The following is a 21,339-nucleotide window of genomic DNA, read 5'->3' as shown; positions in this document are numbered from 1 at the left end:
CATACACACTCCTTATATTTTTTAATATAGATTTTATCAATTACTCCATATTACTAATACACTTTCCTATTATGTTTCATCAACCAAGATTCAAATCCTTGATACCTCTCAACACTTATCTCTCGGTTGAAAAAGATAGATTCATATTCTTGTCTACCTTGGACATAAAACATTCATCAAAGAAATCAAATAAATGATCTAAAGATCACTTTTCAACCATAAACACAATCAAATAAAGTTACATATATCTAAAATATTTCCAAAACTTATTCAAATCTCATCTCATTTAATAAATCTAATGATATATTGGATATTTTAGACATCAATGAAACAACTGAACAAACTCTAAAATAGATTTAACTATATAAAACACATTACTCCAAAAACATTACTGGATTAAGAAACTGAAGTCACATTAAAGATTGCTGCTCAAAATTTAATATTGAGTTTCCAACCATATCTGAGTTAAGCATAGAAAGGCTCCTGGTCCCTGCTAATATGGACAATATATACACAATGTAAGCAGATGATCTGACCTAATATCATCATTACAAACATGATCATCATCATCATCATCAGAAGAAGACCAAACTGATTTTTCAAGGTTTATCTTCCTTGGCCTTTCTCTCCTTGTTCTGCTTCTGCAGCAGACTGCTGGTATCCGCTGAGGCCAACGGTGGCCTCAAAAAGTGCACATGATTTGCAACACTGAAATCATCAAACAACTGTCTATTATTGTTGTTATTATTCTGTGAACGCCTTGGACTATAAACTGGGTCGTAAAAAACCTTCTTCTCTCCTCCATTATCTGGTTTCGTAGCCATTTCTCAAACTCGAGCACTTTAATGCAGCCTGTCAAAAATCATAAGACCCATTAACATTAATGGTAAAAGATATTTTTATAATTCATAATATAGATAGATAATTGTTTAACGTTCTGAATTACATTTCATAATTCATCATCATAATAATGAGAATCAAGATAATAGATCTCGAAATATGATCCAAAACTTTGATACAAAATTTCTATTCGAAACAACTATCTATCCATATTAAGTTATTATACAGGTCCCATAACAAATCTCAAAAGAAAAACCAATTATGAAAAAGAAAATTGCTTCCAATAACGCTACAGAACCTTACAACGTGCCTTTCTAGACAATTAGAAGAGCAGAAGCACTGAATCTAATTTCCTCCTGTCTACACACAGCACACACACAAATTTGCTTCTTAATAAAGAAGCCAAAAGCGTGTAGAAAAGAGAATCTGCCCATTCGCCAAAGTTGAAGAGATCAAAAGCAATTGTGTGGAGAACACGTAACAAACTGTAAACGGATATACACATTGAATATACGCCACTGATGTATATCTGACATCCAATGGGGGCGGTGCCTTCTTTACTACGTATTCCCAACGTTTTAATTGTTGTCAATCCATCACAGTGCCTGCAGATATGGGCAAATTTGACTGTAAATAACATTTTATATAATCTCAGAAGCTAATCTATTCTTGGATTTGAATTTAATATTATGTACGATCAAATTGGTCGGTAGACAATACAGTTCTATTCTACCCTATCTATTTAATATTCGATAAGGATTGAGATCTTCAACTACCAAGACAGTATGCTCATCCTCCAAGAATTCGGAATGAAGTTCTTTTTTACTTTTTCTTTTTCTATCCAAGAAAGCAGAGTATAAAAGCAATCTGGAATCAGCTAAGGTTGTAAAGAAAGATATCCTTAAATAAATATACTATAATCAAATTGTGGTAGAAATTAAAAGATTCATGGTGATAAGGATATAGGTTTTATAGAGATCCACAATAATTAAAATAACATATAGCAAGATTAAATTGCATTTCAAATATATATTTTTGTCTATACAATAAAAAATTATAAGGAATAAGATCTATAAATATAAGAAGATTAGATTTTAAGAGAGTTTTAAATATTCATTCTTTTATATAGCAAGATTAAATTGCATATCAAATAGATACTTTAGTCTATGCAATTTAAAATTATAAAGAAAATTCTTCCTTCTTATATTGAATTGTGGATGTTAATATATAGTTTAGATAGACTTGTGCACATAGTGACATCCCACACTTACAAATTTCAAATCAATTGTCCTCAAAGTTGACATTTCCAAATTTTGACTATTATTTATTAACATGTGTGCCAAAACATTTCAAATTGTGTGCCCCTAGGATATTAGTAAACCATGTCCTAACATTGAAAAAGCCTAAAAATTGCATTACCAAGTGGCAACACCATGCACTCTATTATCATTGACAAATACTACATTAACATCTAAGCATTTTGTGCAACTATATTATGTGTCTTAAATCATGTGAAATCACAAAGGGGTTTGACTAAGAGAATTGTTTCATACAAGGCAATCCTCTCATAGTGAATATCCAAGGTGTTCTTTAACACCACATTAGTCTAGAAACCATGTGCATGTGAAGGTTAATAAGTTATAGAGATTCATATGTGAAGGAAAACATTTTATATAATATATGAATGAAGGAAAATCAACAATAAGATATCCACAAGTACAAAGAATGGGATTTTGTGCACTAAATGATAATATGCTAGTCAAACTAAATTATAAATATGATTTAATCTCAAACATTAGAAATATATGAATCAATTTATATCCATAGTTTTCACAACCATCTAACATTAGATTTCAACCATGTCACATTTGTCATGATTTATCAATCAATTATAGAATCAATCACAACAAACTGCAATTTAAATAATTAAACTTGATATCCTATCACTTTTCTTTTTAAATTCATATCTTCATTCCCAAATTTTCAATTAATTTAGAATCTAATCGATATTGATTGTTCTATGTGTCCATTAGACATCTAATTAATCATAGAGGTTCCTTATTTTCCTCTACAATATCAAAGATCAAATCTATAAAGATTTGGCATAAAAAATGATAATTGATGAATATCATTGCAAGATGATTTAGAATACAAATCACATAACAAATACATATGAATGAACTATAGTATGGCTAATATTATGAATCATATTCAATGTTCCCATTCCTACCTATGTTTGAAAAAATTAAACAACTTTCTTCTATTACCCTAAACTAATCTAAATCAAACAAAATAATCAAATAACAAATTAAATCAAGAAATTGATTGATGTAGTTAGAGAAGGATTTAGATGATTATTCAATTTGGATTGGTATAGGTTTTCTTCTTATTTTTGCTAAGAAGAATGTTACAAAAAGAGAACCGAAATTAAAATCTCAATCCATATTTGCATTTAAGAAGCCATGAAGAATTTGTATGAGAATTTTTATTGTTATAAACTAGGTTATGCCACATACTCTAGTCCTACACTAGTGTGAATCATGCATTCTATCCCAAGTGGTGCAACTTGTTGAGGCCTGTTAATGTCTTGAGTTCGCTTGTTTTCCTACTACTTTAACAAACTTTTACTAGATTACTATCAGAGTTATTATATGTTTTGATCATCTTTAGAACCATATTAATACTAATTATAATATATGCATATGGTATATTGATATGGATATGCAATACGTTTTAATGGGTGATATGTTGTTAAATGTCATCAACGCTAATTTATGTGGATTAATGTCATTGCTAGAACTAACATGTAGCAGGAAGCATGAGTCGATTGTAGCCGACATATCTCTGCTCCATCTGCATCCAAAGAAGGTGGAACTCGGTTAGCATGTGTGGGAGCAGAAAACAAGGAGAATAAGAGTCTTGGCTAAAGAAGAGGGTAAGTGCACCAAGATGGTGAACAAAAAGGGGGGTATAAGTGGACACTTTTTTTCTGAAATCAACTAAACCTGAACTTGGAGGAGCAATTTGAGACTCGTCTACTTAAAATTTGAAGATACCCAAAGAACAAAGATTGTAGTACTCTGAATCTAGTTTCCAAATTACTAAAGTTTTTTAAAATTGGATAAGATTAAGTGGGTCAAATATTTTGTGCACACAAAGGTGTTCCTATTTTTTTCAGCAAAATATAACAATGTCTAACGTGCACATCAAAACATTTATAGTTGCATTTAGTATTTTGAAAAACCCTTTGGCAAAAAGATGGTTAAGAGAAAGCACTAGAAGTGTTTTTTTTGTGTAATTTTTTCTTGAGTATTATTTTTTATGTTTTTTCAAAGTGGACGCATCCTGAAAAATCAGGCACTTGTTCGTGTGTGTCACATAACTTGCACCAAAATAATCAAAAATTTAATTTTTTTTAAAATTAATGTGCAGAACAATAATATATAATAGTTTTCCAGTTTGAACAAGTAGTTCAAAATTTATTAAAAAAATGGTACATGTCTATCTATGAGAACTCTGGAGACATTGGTAAAAGAAATTCAAGATAAATATGTTAATGTTGTTCAAATTTTGAAAAAAAATTATATGGTTAGAAAGCTCAGAAGATGGGTAAAATTATGGTGGCAATTTTAACAAATACCCACTTGATAATTTGTAAATCTGATTATAATGAAGTTAAGAAACCAAATTGAAAGAAGAAAACACATAAAAGGGGGGGAAATATGGCTCCCAAACCTCAGCCTTGCTATTCAAGGCTAAGTACAAGGCAAAACATGTACGGGTTTAAAAATAAATTAAAAAATGTGTATGCATTATGTTTAGGAAGAAAAATGCCTACGCGTTTTGCATACATAAAGTTAGACTAGTAACATGGACTTATATGAAATTCATTTAGGATTTCCTTACTTTTTCAGGAGGATATGTACATAAAATATAACATTTAAGTTATATTTTTTGTATATATTGTCAGGATGTTTGAGAGTGGTTTCAGATCTGTAGGAGTCATAATGTAGATTCTAGATTTTAGGAGATCTTATAATTTTTCAAACTTAGTCAAATTTTAGTAATCAATGGGCTTATATCATCATTCTCTTTCTATCTCTATATTGTTAGGATAACCAGTGAACAACTGAGAGGGGGGTGAATCAGTTTTTAACAGATTATAACATTTATTCCACTTAATAACCTTTAAACAGATCAAGTACCGGTAAAGCAGAAACAGATGCCAGTAGGAACAGATACCGGTAAACAATCTAAATAATTAAACAAATAATCAATGCAAAGCAACCATACCACATAACACCACGATTTGTACGTGGAAAACCCAAAAAGGGAAAAACCACGGTGGGAAGCCTACACACAGTCAAATGATACTTTTGTAGAAAGTATGTGATACAATGAGGGGCCTGGACATGCAGGAAGGCACACTGCCTAGAGTGTACTGCTCATTACAAAAGAGTATCACTGACTACAGAGAGGCAACAACCAACTCAAGATAAATGGACAATAATCCAAAATAGTGAACTGCTAGAGATAGCATCTACCATGCCTGATTATAGTCTCGGTTAAGCTCAATACCAGAGGCCTTTGACCTCTTCCTTTATCCCAATTCGATCACCTATGATCGACTTAATCCTCTGCCTAAATGATATTGCAATATTCACACATTACATTTCATGCCACCAATCTACAATGAGATCTTACATCATTTTATATCAACCCTAAGGCCTAAACCAATTAGGTCAGCCACCTAAAAGATATTACAATAAGATCATTACATAAATCCATATTACAATGATATGCCATGTCGGCTTAAGATGAAAACAACAATAAAAAATCCATAAATCATCTCGAAACATCCCAGTAATGTGTAGAGTACACGTTAACATGATACCGGTCCATAACCTAAATAGGTACCAGACCTATTATGGGTCCACCTCGCCAAAGCAATGTCTCCAAGCAGTTGAAGCATAATGAAAGAACATCTTTAGCATCCTAAAATCCATCTAGAAGTCGCACCAACACTACTTATGCATCCTGTCACGATTCCTCAGTGAAAGCTCTCCCGGTAAAACCTTAAACCAATGTCAGTAAGGGTTTACAAGAATGTATGATAGCATCTGAATACCAAGTCAATACCAACTGACCAAAACATGTCCCAAGAGCATGTAACACATGGAATCAAACATACTCCATTGATCCAAACATGTCGGAAGTGTCCAACAAATAGTCTCTTCTGCTGGTAACACTAGATCTTCGGTCGGTAACCAAAACCTATCTACCATTAACCATCCATAACAGCTAGTGTTGACATCAATGACAAGACATCGATGCAAAACATAATTAATTCATCCATAATGCCAACATATATCTCACGCTCTTTGTATCCTTTAAGCTCTAGACCTATCTATTTTCTTTGCTCTCTCTTCCTCCCTTCACCTCTCTATATTTCAATCTCTCCTCTCTCCCCAAGCTCTAGATCTTATAATTTCTCAAACAATCAAATTTCAATAATCACTAAGCTCTTATTATCATTCTATCTCTCTTTATTTCACTCACTTTATCTTACTCCATATCTAGACCTATCTCTCTTCCTATCACCCCTCTCCTTCAAGATTTAAACCTATCTCTCTCACCCTTCTTTATATCTCCCTCATGTTCTCTAAATACATGACACACATTCTCTCCTATGTATCTCACCTCTCTCCCCCTCCCCAAATCTCTCTCCCTCTCTCTCTCTCTCTCTAACTAATAATCTTTGTCTGCCCTCCCTATCTTTGAATACCTCTCCCTTCCTCCCTCACTCTAAATATCCCCCCACTTCTATCTATCTCACCTCTAGCTATATCTCTCTCCTTCTCTTTGCACCTCTCTCTCTATCTATCTAGGTATTTAGATAAATAGTGTACGTGGGGAGTGCAAAAAGGTAGGTAGACATAGATAAGTAGAGATAAATATAAAGAGAGAGGGAGAGAGGTGGAGATATAGGTAGGGAGGGAGAGAGATGTAGGTTGAGAAAAAGGTAATAGAGAGGGAAGAAGAGAGATAGAGATGGGTGAGATATAAAAAAGTGGAGGGGAGATTTTGAGTGAGGGAGAGAAGGAGAGGTATTCAAAGAGAGGTCGGGTAGATAGAGATAAATAGTAGTATGGAGGGAAGGAGGTAGAGAGTTAGGAAAGATAAAAGTAGAGAGAGATGGAAATAGAATTAGGTAGAGAGAGGGAGAGGGGAGATAAAGAGAGTAGGAGGGAAAATAGATGGATAGATAGAGAGGATATAAATACATAAAGAGAGAGAGGAGATAGAGAGTATAGATAGATGGGTAAGTAGAGAGTTGGAGGGAAGGAGGGAGGTATGTATGAATAGAGAGAGGAAGAGAGAGAGAGGGAGAGGGGAGATAGTGATAAGTTGAGAGGGCGAAAATAAATAAAGAGAGGTGGAGAGGGAAGGAGATAGAGACAACTGAGATATACAAAAGTGGAGGGGAGATTTGGAGTGAGGGAGAGAAAGAGAGGTATTCATTTAGAGAGGGAGGGAAGAAGAGGTATTCTTTACTCCACCTCTTTATATTACCCATTTATCTATACTCTCTATCTCCCCTCCCCCTCTATGTATTTATCTCCTCTCTCTACGGATATCTATCTTCCCTCCTCTCTTTATATCCCCTCTCCCTCTCTCTACATACCTATCTTTTCATCCCTCTCTACTTTTATCTCCCCTAACACTCTACCTCCTTCCCTCCATTCTACTATTTATCTCACCTCACTCTCTCTCTCTCTCTCTCTCTCAAGCTCTCCCTTTATCTCTCTCCCTCCCTCCTTCCATCTCCATACTCTCTCTCTCTAGCTACTTATATCTATCTAGTTGACCTCTCTTTGAATAGCTCTCCTTCTCTCCCTCACTCCAAGTCTACCCTCCACTTTTGTATATCTCACCTATCTCTTTCTCGAGCTCCTTCCCTCTCCATCTCTCTCTATCTATTTCCTCCCTCTCAACTTATCACTATAGATCCCCTCTTCTTCTCTCTCTTTCTCTATATGTATCTCCCTCCCTACAAGACCTCTATTTCTATATTTCCTTCTATCTCCCAAACCTCCCCTTACCACTTCTCTCTCTCTCTCTCTCTCTCTCTCTCTCTCTCTCTCTCTCTCTCTCTCTCTCTCTCTCTCTCTCTCTCTCTCTCTCTCTCTCTCTCTCTATTTATATGTCTACCTACCTTTTTGCACCCCCCCCCCATAAACTATTTATCTAAATACCTAGATAGAGAGAGAGGTGCAAAGAGAAGGAGAGAGAGATAGAGGGGTAAGATAGACATAAGTGGAGGGGATATTTAGAGAGAGAGAGAGAGAGAGAGAGAGAGAGAGAGAGAGAGAGAGAGAGAGAGAGAGAGAGAGAGAGAGTTGGGGGAGTTAAAAGTAGATAGGGATGAAAAGAGAGGTAGGTAGATATAAGGAAAGGGGAGATAAAGAGTGTGAGATGAAGAAAAATAGAGAGGAAAGGAGGGAGGGAGGGAGGAAGTGAGAGAGACAGAAGTAGAGAGAAATATTTATGAAGATGAATAGAGGTAGGGAGGAAGGGAGATAGAGGTATGTGGAGAGGGAAAGGGGAGATAGGTAAGTAACGATGGAGCATGGGAGGGTAGGACAAAGATAAAGGGAGAGAGAGAGAAAGGGAGATATAAAGAGAGGTTGGGTAGATAGAGATAAGTAGCTGGAGAGAACGAAGGGGAGATATAAAGAAGGGTGAGAGAGAGAGGTTTAAATCTTGGAGGAGAGGAGAGAGTGAGATAGAGAGATGGGGGAGAGAAGGGGAAAGGTGGAGTGATAGGTCTAGACATGGAGAGAGAGAGAGAGAGAGAGAGAGAGAGAGAGAGAGAGAGAGAGAGTTAGTGATTACTAAAATTTGATTAAGTCTGAGAAATTATAAGATCTAAAGTTCGAGGAGAGAGGAGAGAGTGAGATATAGAGAGGTGAAGAGAGGAGGAGAGAGATAGGAAAATAGATAAGTATAGAGCTTAGAGGAGACAAAGAGCATGAGATAGAGAGATAGAAAGTGAATGATGATATAAGCCCACTAATTACTGAAATTTGACCAAGTTTGAAAAATTATAACATCTCCTAATATCTAGAGTCTACATTATGACTCCTAGAAATCTAAAACCACTCTGAAACATCCTAACAATATATAAATAAAATATAACTTAAAGTCCATATAAGTCCATGTTACTAATCTAACTTTATGTAAGCAAAACGTGTACGTGATTTTCTTACTAAACATAACGCATACGGGTAAAAGCACAAAGTTGTGTCACGTTTCAGGCTAACTTATCAGCACAAGTGAATTTAAGTAATTCTAACTAAAAATTAATTTTAGTCAAACATATGGTCTATATAGATTCATTATAGCTAAGTTATATATGGGCCACAACTTTTCCAATTGGAAGTGTCTACTAAATGTATATTTTATACTACTTTTGGTCTAATTACAAAAAAAAAAAAAACTCGATGTTTCAACAACTCTTACTCTTATAAATAATATTTTTTTTGAAATGTAAAAATACCCTTTTACAGATCTATAAGTGAATTTTCTAAAATATATATCTTTTAATATTTTAATTAGTTTTTATGTTTTATATTTTATTTTTATTGAAAGTAGGTCATCAGCACTAAAATATAAGGTTGATTATCTTGTCAAGGAAAAATACTAAAATTTATTTTTAAAAATTGAAAAAAATATGATGCAGTAGAGAAAAGAATCTATGTCAAGATGATATAAGTCTTTTATGATTTGGATAAATAATTAAGAAAAAAGGTGGTGGGAATCGAAAATAGTTATATTTCAGCACATGCAACTTTTCAAATTTAATGAAAAATATATATTTATATAAAATAGTAAACAATATATCCATGCACTAAAGTTTCAAGTTATCAATATACAAAAAAAAATTCAAGAAAAAAATTAAATTTTACTAAATGAAGTGTGGTGGCTTCTATAACTTCAAATTCAACATTTTTATAGCAACTAAATTATAGTGTTTACTTTATAAAAAACTATATTCAAATAATTTTTTAAATTTTTATTAAAATTACAAACTTAAAATAGACATAAGAATATAACTTTGATTAGTTTACATCATTTCAAAATTCAAAACATATATTTCACTTTCTATTGATTTAATTTAAAAAGTTGAATCAGCATTGGCCATTTCCTTTATAAAAGTGTGACACAACTTTGTACTTTTACCCATACATGTTTTTATTACTAAACATGATGCGTACATGCTTTTTCTTTAAACGCACACACATTTTTATTTTTTTTAATGTGTACAAGTTTTGGCTTGGATTTTCCAAGCCTTATCACGTACATAGTTTTTGAATTTATTGAAAACACAATCACATTCATCCGTTTTAGGCTTTTTTTTTGGTGTATGATTTTTTGTTCACCATCTTGGTGCACTTACCCAAGAGTCTTGACTAAAGAAGAGTTTGTGTTGACTATATCTTTCCAGAGAATGTTGAGAAGATAATGCAATCACCATGTTCCTAATTTCATTTTACTGCTCAATAAAAGAGTCTATTATGAAACAAACTCTTGTAGTGTTAATTCATTATTTCTATTTTTTCTCTTATAATAAGTCACCTCAGTGTTAGGGAGAAGCAAAATTTAGTTATGTTCATCATTTTGTTAAAGATATGGTGGAGGATGGCAAGGTGAAGCTGGTAAAGGTAGAGACTTTGACGAATGTTGTAGATTCTTTAACTAAGCCTGTGAGCATAGAGGGTTCACATGGTGTTCAGATTCTATGAGCCTCTTAGCCCCAACTGACTAAGCAATGATGTTGGAACCCTTCCCTTTTCTCTTGCAAGGTGTCCAACAAGTGTGAGAATGTTAGGAAAATGGTATCTCAACCTTGTATTTATATAAGGTTAATATTTATAGTAAGTTTTCATTTGAGAATGAATTAGTCTGATATTTTATTCAAAGATTTGAATTTTCTATATAAGCATGTCAGTAAATTTACATTGCAAGTTCATGTCCAAATTTCAAGATATTAAAGTTTCCATTTTTTAAAGCTACAAACAAAAATTTTGGAGTCAATTTCCATGGCCTTAGAGCCTCTGAAATAGCCCGAAAGTATTTGTAACTAGCATAAAAGATTATAGATTGATAGAGAACATCGCGAGCTTTATGGCACTTCAAATGATTCATCAATCAAATATCCGACTCAAAGGTTATGGCCTCCAAAATTTTGTTCTCCTAAAATAGGAAATATAAAAAACGTGATGGACACAAAAATGAGTTGTAAAAGGGTGTTAGGCTTGTTGGTTTGTGTATTGACACATCATAGATCATCTTGTATTGGAGATAAGATGGGTGTGACTCTTGGGTGGTTTCAGCCCATGATTTTGTAATATTGTTTGATGATTTCATGTGTTGTATCTTCTATATATTAGGTGTGTGAGATGGAGGTTAAGTGTAAGATTATTATAGTTGTTGAATTGACTCTAAATCTCTGTTGGTGATACTACTATGAGAATCTTTCTCTTAGAGTATATTGCAATTTGTTGTTGATTTCTGAATAATATATCAGACAGCTTTTGGAGTGTGGGTTTTTCCTCTCAAAAGTATTTTTTCCATGTAAATCACTATGTTATAGAATGCATGCTATTTATGCTTATTTCTGTTAATTTTATGTAATTGTTGTAAAGATCTGTAAAAAAATTGTATTGCCCTCCTCTCAAGGTCGGTGTAGGAAGTTGTTCCGCTAATTAACTTCATTACATTACCTCTATTATAAAATCATGATATATTTTATTTCATATCTAACTATTTCTCAACCAAAAATTTAAAAATTTTAAACTTAAAGAAAACTTTAGGTTTGTGTCTTTAAAACTAAAGACAATTAAAATTTGAGTAATCGTTTATAAATGTAACATAATGAGATTTTATGAGAGTATATATCTACTTCACCCAAAAAATACAAATAAACATCTTCTCAACATCTTGTAACTATGATGCTTTTATAAACAAGACTAACTTTAGTATGTTTGACAAACACACAATGCTCATAGAAATAAAAATTAGTGAAAAACTCAAGAAAAAATCAACAATATTTCTATCAAACTCGTCCAAAGACCCTTTTTGTTGAGAAACAAGGTGAAGCAACTACAGTAAAATCTTCTACAATTGTACACAAATCTTTAAATAAAATCTTTAGATTAGAATTACTACCTTTTGCTCTACTTCTCCAAGAATGATATGACAAGTAATGCAAATATTCTTAAGGAATCTTAACTACAAATTATTTTTCAATTACATCCTCAACATCTAAAGTAACTCTAGAGTGTTTAAGATAGATAAAATTTCATAGTAAATGGCACCTTAATCTAAACATTCTCCCACTTGACATTATATATTGCAAATACAACTATAGGAAAAAAAATACAATAAATTACAACAATCAAAGCCCAAAATAAATTAAAATTGTTGAATCAATCATAGGGCCTTGTTGAAGGCAAACATCCTTGCATAACAAGCTCCAAAAGGTATACATCAATACCAAAAAAAATATTTCCAAATATTTACATCAAATGACTATTTATTTGCAAATACAAAAGGTTTGTGGTATTAAAGCTGCAAACTTCAAGATAATTAAAAAAAAACAAAGATGCCTTCCACAAGAAAGCATGTAAGATAATGAGTTTGCTTGAATATTGAGATATGAGATATGGGAGAGGTTACAATGTACATCAACCTTTCTTATAAAGGCAAGGGGAGATGTAGTATGAGAAACTATCCTTAATAAAAACATTAAATGTCTAATGCAATTATTAAATGTCTAGCAAACTAAAAGTAAATGAGGTGAACATGGCCCTGTTATAACTAATTTCTAGAATGTCACCTATGGCCTAAGTAAATTTGGCATGTGAATAGGTCCCCACTAATGACTAGTTAGGAAATAACCTTATTCACATTATCAGAAACCAATGTCAAATACATGGTCAAAGGTCATTTCCATGAATCATAGATCAAATTTATAAACACCAAGGACAAAACTTGAACTAAAAATTAAAAAATTATGATTTCTTGGACATAGATCACTACCTCCAATAGTTAATGTGTGAAAGAATTATTAATTTTTGTAATTAATTCTTAATTAGTAATAATGAAAATCTAGACTCGTATTTTTCATAGCATTTTTCTCTTGATGTATGTATCAACAAAAAAAAAATTGAAACTAACGTCCATTAATACAAAATCTCATACATTTTTAAAAAATTTCATAGAATTTGCTATATCAATATTCCAAATAGATATCATTAATTATTTTAACATATTTTTGTTAATTGCATTTTTTTTTATGAATACGTGTGTTAGTTTCTATTAATTTATAAATATATACACATCCACACAAAAAAATATAGGATACAAGGTCACTCCTCAGAGCAATACCTAGAAAGAAAAATAATAGAAATAACAATAAAGCTAACACGCTATATTTAAATTAAATAACACATGTTTTAAAAGCTAACAATAAGAGCTGCTAGATATGTAGAGGTTTGCATGACTTTGTTTGAATCCAAAAATGTGACACAAATTGACATGTTTTATTAACTAAAATTGTTACATGTGCGAAAGAGAGGAAGCAAGTACCATAAAAGTACACACAAACACATTCAATTGAATGGATGTATTACATCCAAAAGAGTTTGATTGAACCCCTTTAACACTATCCAAAATAAAATAAAAATACTTATTTTCTCTCTCTCTCTCTCTATAGTTTCTAAGAGGAATTAAAATTAAAAGGGTTTGAAAGAACCCCTCTCCAATATGCAACACCACAAGTCTATTACATAGATTAATAAAAAAAAAACTTTAGATCAAATCTCTTAAAAAAATCCATTATACATTTTCTTGTAATCCATTAATGGAAAACATCTTCATTTCCACCTTATCTTAAATTCAAAATAAGATGCAATAAAAAAAACTTAAGGAGATGATATAATGTTAAGGGTGTCATGTAATTTTCATAATTTAATATATCAAATGAAACAAATATCCATTACCACAATAGAATACAACTTAAAAACGAATCACTCAATTGATGAAAATAAATCCTATACAACTTTAAGAGATAAATATATAATGACATGTCTATAAAATATATAACTATAATAAAATACATAAAACAAAATACAAATACCATTCTCAATACAATAGTGATCTTTTTTTCTTCCTTATTCCACTCTATCCACTCCTTTAAGAGTTTAAAAAGAGTTAATTCTTGAAAGGGTACAAATATAAATAAACATATCAAAAAGAATTTTTGATTTTACATTTTTAAAATTCAAAATAGGGTAAGGGTACTATTTAATTCTTAAATAATACATCAAATTTTCATGTTTTAAAAAAAAAAATCATAAGTGATTTAAGTACTTATAGCTATTGTTTTGGCGTCTAGATAATCATGACGAACATGGTGGGGTTTGTTATGCGCACAAGGGTTAAAAATGGTCTTTTCAAATTGATATTGAGATGACTACTAGGATTTTTGTGCACAAGTATTTGTCATTTTTTGAGTGGTTGTAGTGCACGGTTATTAGGACATCTTTAAATAATCATCGAACGACACTTTGAAATGAGACCACTTTATAATAGATCCCATACCATGAATTACCACCCAAACAATAGCTATAAACAATTAAAATGATTTAAAAAAATTAAAAAAATTTTAAAAAAATTCATATACCCTTCAGAATCTATAAAAACTTGAAATTAACCATAACAGCTGTACAAGCTTCCTCTAGCTTTTAATTGAACATTCTAACACCCTTAAAAAATGCTCTTACAGAATCAGAAAACTGTTTCGCATGTCCAAAAACAGAAAATTGTTTCGCATTTTCAGAATCATTAACGAGTTTAACTCCATGTAAAATTTACAACATCCAGACCAGACAATAATCTAAATCACTTTTAAATTTGAAGGAGCGTATGACGATTGCGTTAGTGATGCCTCTCTGGGTGTCATTGAGAATGAGAATGAGCTGTTTATTCACTTGTGGGAGAAGACCCTCTACTGCTAATCAGGACATGTTGCAAGTTCTCACAATTCTGTAGGGGAAGAATATATAGTGTCATTAAGAAATATATTAAGTTTAGAGAATGTTAGTCAATTTTGAGTTTAACATTTTTAAACTTAAAAATCATGTATATAATTTAAGCGATCTTAATAGATCTAATCTGAAAAAAGCTTCACCAAAAGAAGTTTATGCAAAAGAGGTTTATGCCTATGGTATGCAGCACTACTTTTGGTAGGAAAAGTCAAATTGTGGCTCTAGAAGGTATCCCCATCTCTCTAGAGCCTTCACCATAGCCAAGTCTCTTTGCTGACAATGTTACAACCTTCTCAGGGCAGAACTTTTGTGAGTAAATTTACAGGTGAAGTTAAATATGGTGCAGGCATTCAGCAAATGGATGGCATAATCATGGCCTCATATCCATCTCCCCTCCTTGAATGCTCTCTCCAATGGTGGTTCCTTGATACCTCAAGATAAGAATAAACCGATATCGTCTTCCAAAATTCATTTATTTTTAACTTTTCTCCTTTTAGTGTGGACAAGAGCCCAATAAACCCCTCCATAATTAATTAAATCACCCACTTAACCCATTTCCAGAAAGGAGAATAAGAATTGTGTCTTTTTGACCCCAATTACAGTCTCAACTTTTAAATTTGCATCGGATAAGAATGGTATTTCAAAAGTTTTAAACTAAATTGAAGGAAGGAATAAGCAAAAGCTAGAGTGAAACATCCTACTTTATTCTTTTCAAATTCTGCTGTTACAAGAACGCCATCAAACTTCAAACCAAACAAGTATCTTGTCCCTTATATACATTGAGACCTTAAATTTATCTGAGCCCCATGTCATATGAGAAGCTCAATGGTACAGTTTCATTTTGATTTTCTTTAACAGAAAGAAAAAGGCTACATAGACTTGTTAGACATTATATACACAATGTAAATACACCATGATTTTATGAGTTCTGATCACCATCACCAACACAAGCATCAGAAGAATTAGCTAAACTCATTTATTAAGCTTTTCTTCTTTGGCCTGTAACTTGTTGTCCTGGCTCTGCAACACACTCTTTGAACTCACTGAGTTTAAGTGTGGCCTCAAAAAGTGCACATGATTTGCAACACTGAAATCATCAAACAACTTTCTACACTGGCCATTACTGTTGTCATTCTGCAAACGCCTTGGACTATAAAGTGGGTCATAAAACACCTTCCCCCCTCCTGCACTATTTGATTCCATTGCCATTTCTCAAGCACAAGCACTTCAATTCATCCTGTCAACATTCATTACAGAACAATTCATATTTAGACAGAGGAGAGACAAATTCCAAAAGCTAAAAACACATGGTTTCTAAACTACATAATTCTGAAACAGCAGATGTAACTTACTCTGATTATGAACTCCCTGTATGAAACTAACACAATTAGACAAAATTTATAGGAAAAAAGAGTTGCAACAAAACAGAACCAAATTGTTTTGCAAACAGTGAGATGAATTCTTTAAACATGTAGAAGTTGGGGAGCCAAACATGTGTATAACAGCTGGTGGAAGTGGATGGAAAGTCGAAAGTACTTGCAGAGTATATACTGCAATGGCAAATGTGTGAGATCCAAGTGTTGTGAACAAGTCGTTGTGTGATGACATGTTTGGAGATTTTTTGTATTTCTGTGAGTAGTCTCCATCGTCTGTACTTTGACAGTGATTTACAGTCTTTATTTATGTCAAAAGAATTGTGTGTACAAGCTAAACATGGGTCGGTGCAACTAAAATCAAAACATTTCATTGTCAGGGTAGGGGCCTGCAAGGACAAATAATTATGTATAGCTTGTATTTTTAATGAATTCGTACAAGAAAGATGTTTACATGACATATCTGTTTGAAGATATGGAATCAGCTGTTTCTGAATTAGATTGTGTGTTATTTTTTTTTATTTTTTTTGTCATTTTTTAATATTTTTTATCATATTTGGTGTGTTATTTATTTTTATTTTTTGTCATTTTTTAATATTTTTTATCATATTTGGTGATTCATGGTTAGGACAAACAGATATGAAAAATAACAAGTAGGGGAGAGCGGTCAGTAGTTGTACGGGGTTCAATGGTCGTAATACAATTGTAATTGTTCAATAGTCGTAATATAATCGTGCTTATAATATCCCATCTTACCACAAAGTTATACCATATATTATAAATAAATAATCTATTTGTAAATCAAAAAATATCCAAATGTTGATCAAAATGGACTTATATTTGAACACATAAGAACCTATAAATGTTATATAAAAAATTACATATATACATTCATTAACAAGTGAAATAAATAAATTTTTGTTTGAAATAATATATCATAACTATCCATTATAAGTGTGTCATTTATAAAATAAGATGCTCATTTAATAAAATAAGATAGCTATTTAAACAACTATTGTTGTCATAGTAGAAAAAAAGTATTCCTTATGTGTACAACTATTGGGGTAGCAATGTATATGATAATGTGTTTTTTCTATAACAACAAATATTTTTTTGTGTTCAACCATTGGTCCGTTTATGACAGATTTAAAAGTTAGAGATAACAAATATTTATGGTTACTAATACGTATTTGGTCCATTTGTGCTGCACAAGTTATATTTTAAATAAAAATATGATATTTTACTAACAACAAATGATATTTTTTCTTCAATTACTAGGCATTTTTAGATTAAGTCTTGGTCGAATCTTTAAAAAGACATTTTTTGGACACTTTGCACTAGATGTGATATTTTATGAGTTGCATGATTAGTCACACCTCCAAACCTTAGTTGTAGCTAGATAAGTGTCAATTTTATATTTCTAAAAAAAAATGTAGGTCTTACGATATTCCATGTAACGGCTACATGTTGACGAAGTTAGCCCTCATGACTACTAGTCCCTCTCCCCTAGTATATTTGGATGACTAAAAAGAAGGGAGAAGACACAAAGAACATGAATAGAAAGATTGGAAGAGTAAGAAAAATAAAATACATAATAAGAAAATATATGAATATAAATAAAACAAGAGAAGTTCCTATCAAGATTTTTCTATATTTTGTTTAAGATAAGATTGTATATATCTTCTCAATGAAATGAATATTGATTGAACTTATTGGGTGCTAGATCTCAATGCATATATTTGCACAATTGTTTTGTTGTATGTTTTCAATATGATAATACAAACAATAGTATTCAATGCCATTCAAGGCATTAATATGATTAAAATTCAACCAAAAAAATTAATGTAATAAATTCAATTAAAATATTGATACATATATTTTAGAAAGGTTGACGAAATAAAATGGACATAACAATTGCAAATATTTCATTGTAGGTGGAAATACCTTTCAAATTGATTAATTTTGCCACCTCAAAATATTATCATATCTATAATAGTATTTGTTGTCATTCAAAAGATTAATAGGGTTGACAATTTAACCAAAAAGAATTAACAATTTATTTTTGCAATGGTTGCTTCTAAAATCAATCAATCAAATAATACATAATAAGGTCAAAATATATAGCATGCAATAATTTTATGTCATTCAAGAAATCCATAAGGTTGTCATTTGATTCAATGAATCAAATGCATGAAGACATGTAATTTACAAAAAAAAAAACCAAAAAAAAAACAATGATTTTTGCACGTAACTCTTTTCAAATATCAACCAAAAGAAAGACAAATAAATGGCATTTTAACAATTACCTAAAATATATAATTAAATACAAATTATAGGATTCTTGCTAAAAAAAATTAATTATATATTCTAATTGGATAAATCAATAAAAGATCTTACAAACTCTCTATAAAAACTTTTTTTAAAAAAAAATTGTCTATAAAACCAAGCCATTCAATTAGATTATTTCTATAATATTACACAATATTTCATGGGATTTGGTAGATAGAAAAATTATTTTTATTTAAAAATAGTTGGTCATATTTATACTATTATTTACTTTATCTAAATAAATAAATATTTTCTTTCTTGTCTTATCTCATGTGGACTCATCATGTGTCTCAACAATTTAATCATCACACAATATTTGGTGGGATTTGATAGATAGATGAATTATTATCAATTTAATTTATTTTTATCTAATAATTAGTTGGTCATATTCATTTGATCTACTTATATAAATATCTCATTTTTTGTCTCATCTCATGTGGACTCGCCATGTGTCTCAACACTTGTACATAAGGTTTATGTGTATCTCTCATTTGAAAGAGTAGTCAAAGTTCAATCTTACTTTCTCATTTTCTTGTCTTTGTCTTTATATGCAAAGCTCTTTTTCTTTTATAACATGTTGCATATGATGATTGTTTTCATCTTGCATATTGATTTTGTGGAAGTGTTGTTTGATCTTACAAATAATCTTGTCCTCTCCATAGCAAGCTTGCAAAACTATTCTCTCTCTTTTTTAAATTTGCAAGTTGTGGGTTTTAGCTTTCAAACAATGTTTTTTACAGAAAAATGAATGCAAATTACACTCAAACGTTTCAAGAAATGTATTTTGATATATAATACTTGTATTATTTTAGATAGGAAAATTTGAGTGTTTACTTAAGAGTCCATCAATGGTGGTCATATGAAAATTTGTACAATTTGTGTAGATATGTATGGCTTTACAACTATCGTGTTGTTAGACTATGTCAAAGTACCTCGAATCACTTGCAGTATTGCCTCTATATCATCTTGCACCATTGTATTTTGAAAAATATAATTGTAATTTTTTTTAGTTAATTTAATTTTTTGTAGAGTACATCTTGCACTAGTGTGATGTTTGTGTGCAGAAGTCTAATGTGTGCAAGCATTGTTGCTACTAGTGCAACAACACTCCCTTCTTGCATGTCAACGCCAATAATTCTCCATTGTCATCCATCACTACACACCACCCAATTGAATATTCCAATGAAAATTAACAATTTCTTAGAAGGTAGTTTTGTGTTGTTTTGAAGGGAATTTTTTTTTTTTAGCCAATAATTTTAATATTCAAAAGTGGTTTGACAACATTCTAATGATGGTTTTTGAAAGAAAGAAAAGTGCAAAATAACGCTTCCAAATGTTAAATATAATAGGAGAGAGTGTGCAAAAAATTCTTACAAGCCCTTTAACTGATATAGATTAGATAAACACATACAAATTTTAGATTTAAACAAATAAATACATAACACCATATTTGCATGTGAAAACAAAATAACACTTCCAAATGTTAAATATAATAAGAGAGATAATGCAAAAATTTCTTACAAACCCTTTAACTGTTATAGATTAGATAAACACATACAAATTAGATTTAAACAAATAAATACATAACACCATATTTACGTGTGGAAACCCTTTCAGGAAAAAACCCACACTCCAAAACACAAAGCTCAATTGTATTATTAGTAACAACAATTAAAATACAATTACAAAGTCTATGCTCTTCCAAGAGTAGCTACAACAACAAAGAATTTTGGAGCAATTCTGGCAACATATCAATATCTTAAAAAATAATCAATATGTCTCATAAATGGAGTGAAAATAGCTCTGCCCATGAAACACTAATACATTTGGGGTCAAATTCCGACGGAGGTTTCCGACGGACAAGGAGCATCGTGTGAAAATTTGAATTTTTTTTTTTAAAAATGCTCGTGTTCGTCGAAATTCCGACGACCTCAGGCATTATATTAAAAAAAAGAACACAACGCATTTTCTTTTTGTTAAAGCAATTCTTGCCTCCCTGCCCCCCCCCCGCCGGAGCGATCTCTACACAAGCAAGGTAAGAACTCTTTGTTTTTCAATTTCTTTCTTAACTATTTTTTTCGCAATTTCATTTTCTTTCTTTCCCAGTGTATTGTTGTGTCTGCTCCCACCCGGCATTACCTGTCCTCACCCTCAGATGGCCGATCGAGTAGTAATGTGGTTGGGATGGATTGACCCACACTGACTAGTATAGTTGACAGTAGGGAGGGCTTCTGTTCTCGCTCACTGGGTTTCCAGCTGCATCCGAAGGGGCTTCTATTCTCGCTCACGGGGTTTCAATGAGAAAGAAAGCAGTTAACCCTGATGGAGCACCCCTGGTTCGAGTCCAATAAAATCCCCTCCCCTAATTAACGAGGCCGAAGCCTACCTTCATTTCGTTGCAAGTATGATTGTAATAAAAAATGCTGGCAAAGCAGCAAGTATTGCAAAATTTATTTCATTTGCTCTAAGAATCTGATTCAGCTCAAGCATTGCCCTGTACACCCCCATCATACCATTAAAAAAAATATCATATTATAGGCCCAAAGGAATAATAGCATTTTACTAGAGAAATTTTAGTACCATAACTTACGTTTCAATGTCGAGCTTTAATTTTTGCACCTGTTTAAAACAACAAGCCATCTATTAGAAAGGTGCCAAAAGAACAACAACTTAAGAGATTATTG

The 21,339-nt window shown here is 31.8% G+C and overlaps 2 long non-coding RNA genes across 2 annotated transcripts; both read right to left on the bottom strand.

Annotated features, from left to right (window-relative positions):
• Positions 1 to 374: 374 nt before the first annotated feature.
• Positions 375 to 1,350, bottom strand: LOC131077570 (uncharacterized). The gene is made up of 2 exons (XR_009113603.2): positions 1,139 to 1,350; positions 375 to 852 (listed from the first exon to the last, which is right to left on the bottom strand). It is a non-coding gene; the product is annotated as an uncharacterized LOC131077570 (long non-coding RNA).
• A 14,287-nt stretch (positions 1,351 to 15,637) lies between these two features.
• LOC131077569 (uncharacterized) lies at positions 15,638 to 16,554 on the bottom strand. The gene is made up of 2 exons (XR_009113602.2): positions 16,307 to 16,554; positions 15,638 to 16,191 (listed from the first exon to the last, which is right to left on the bottom strand). It is a non-coding gene; the product is annotated as an uncharacterized LOC131077569 (long non-coding RNA).
• Between the last annotated feature and the right edge of the window lie 4,785 nt (positions 16,555 to 21,339).

The sequence above is a fragment of the Cryptomeria japonica genome, chromosome 6 (genome assembly GCF_030272615.1).
Source record: "Cryptomeria japonica chromosome 6, Sugi_1.0, whole genome shotgun sequence".
Classification (NCBI taxonomy): Eukaryota; Viridiplantae; Streptophyta; class Pinopsida; order Cupressales; family Cupressaceae; genus Cryptomeria; species Cryptomeria japonica.
Note: the sequence above shows the minus strand (reverse complement) of the source record. Positions and strands in the feature narration are given on the sequence as shown.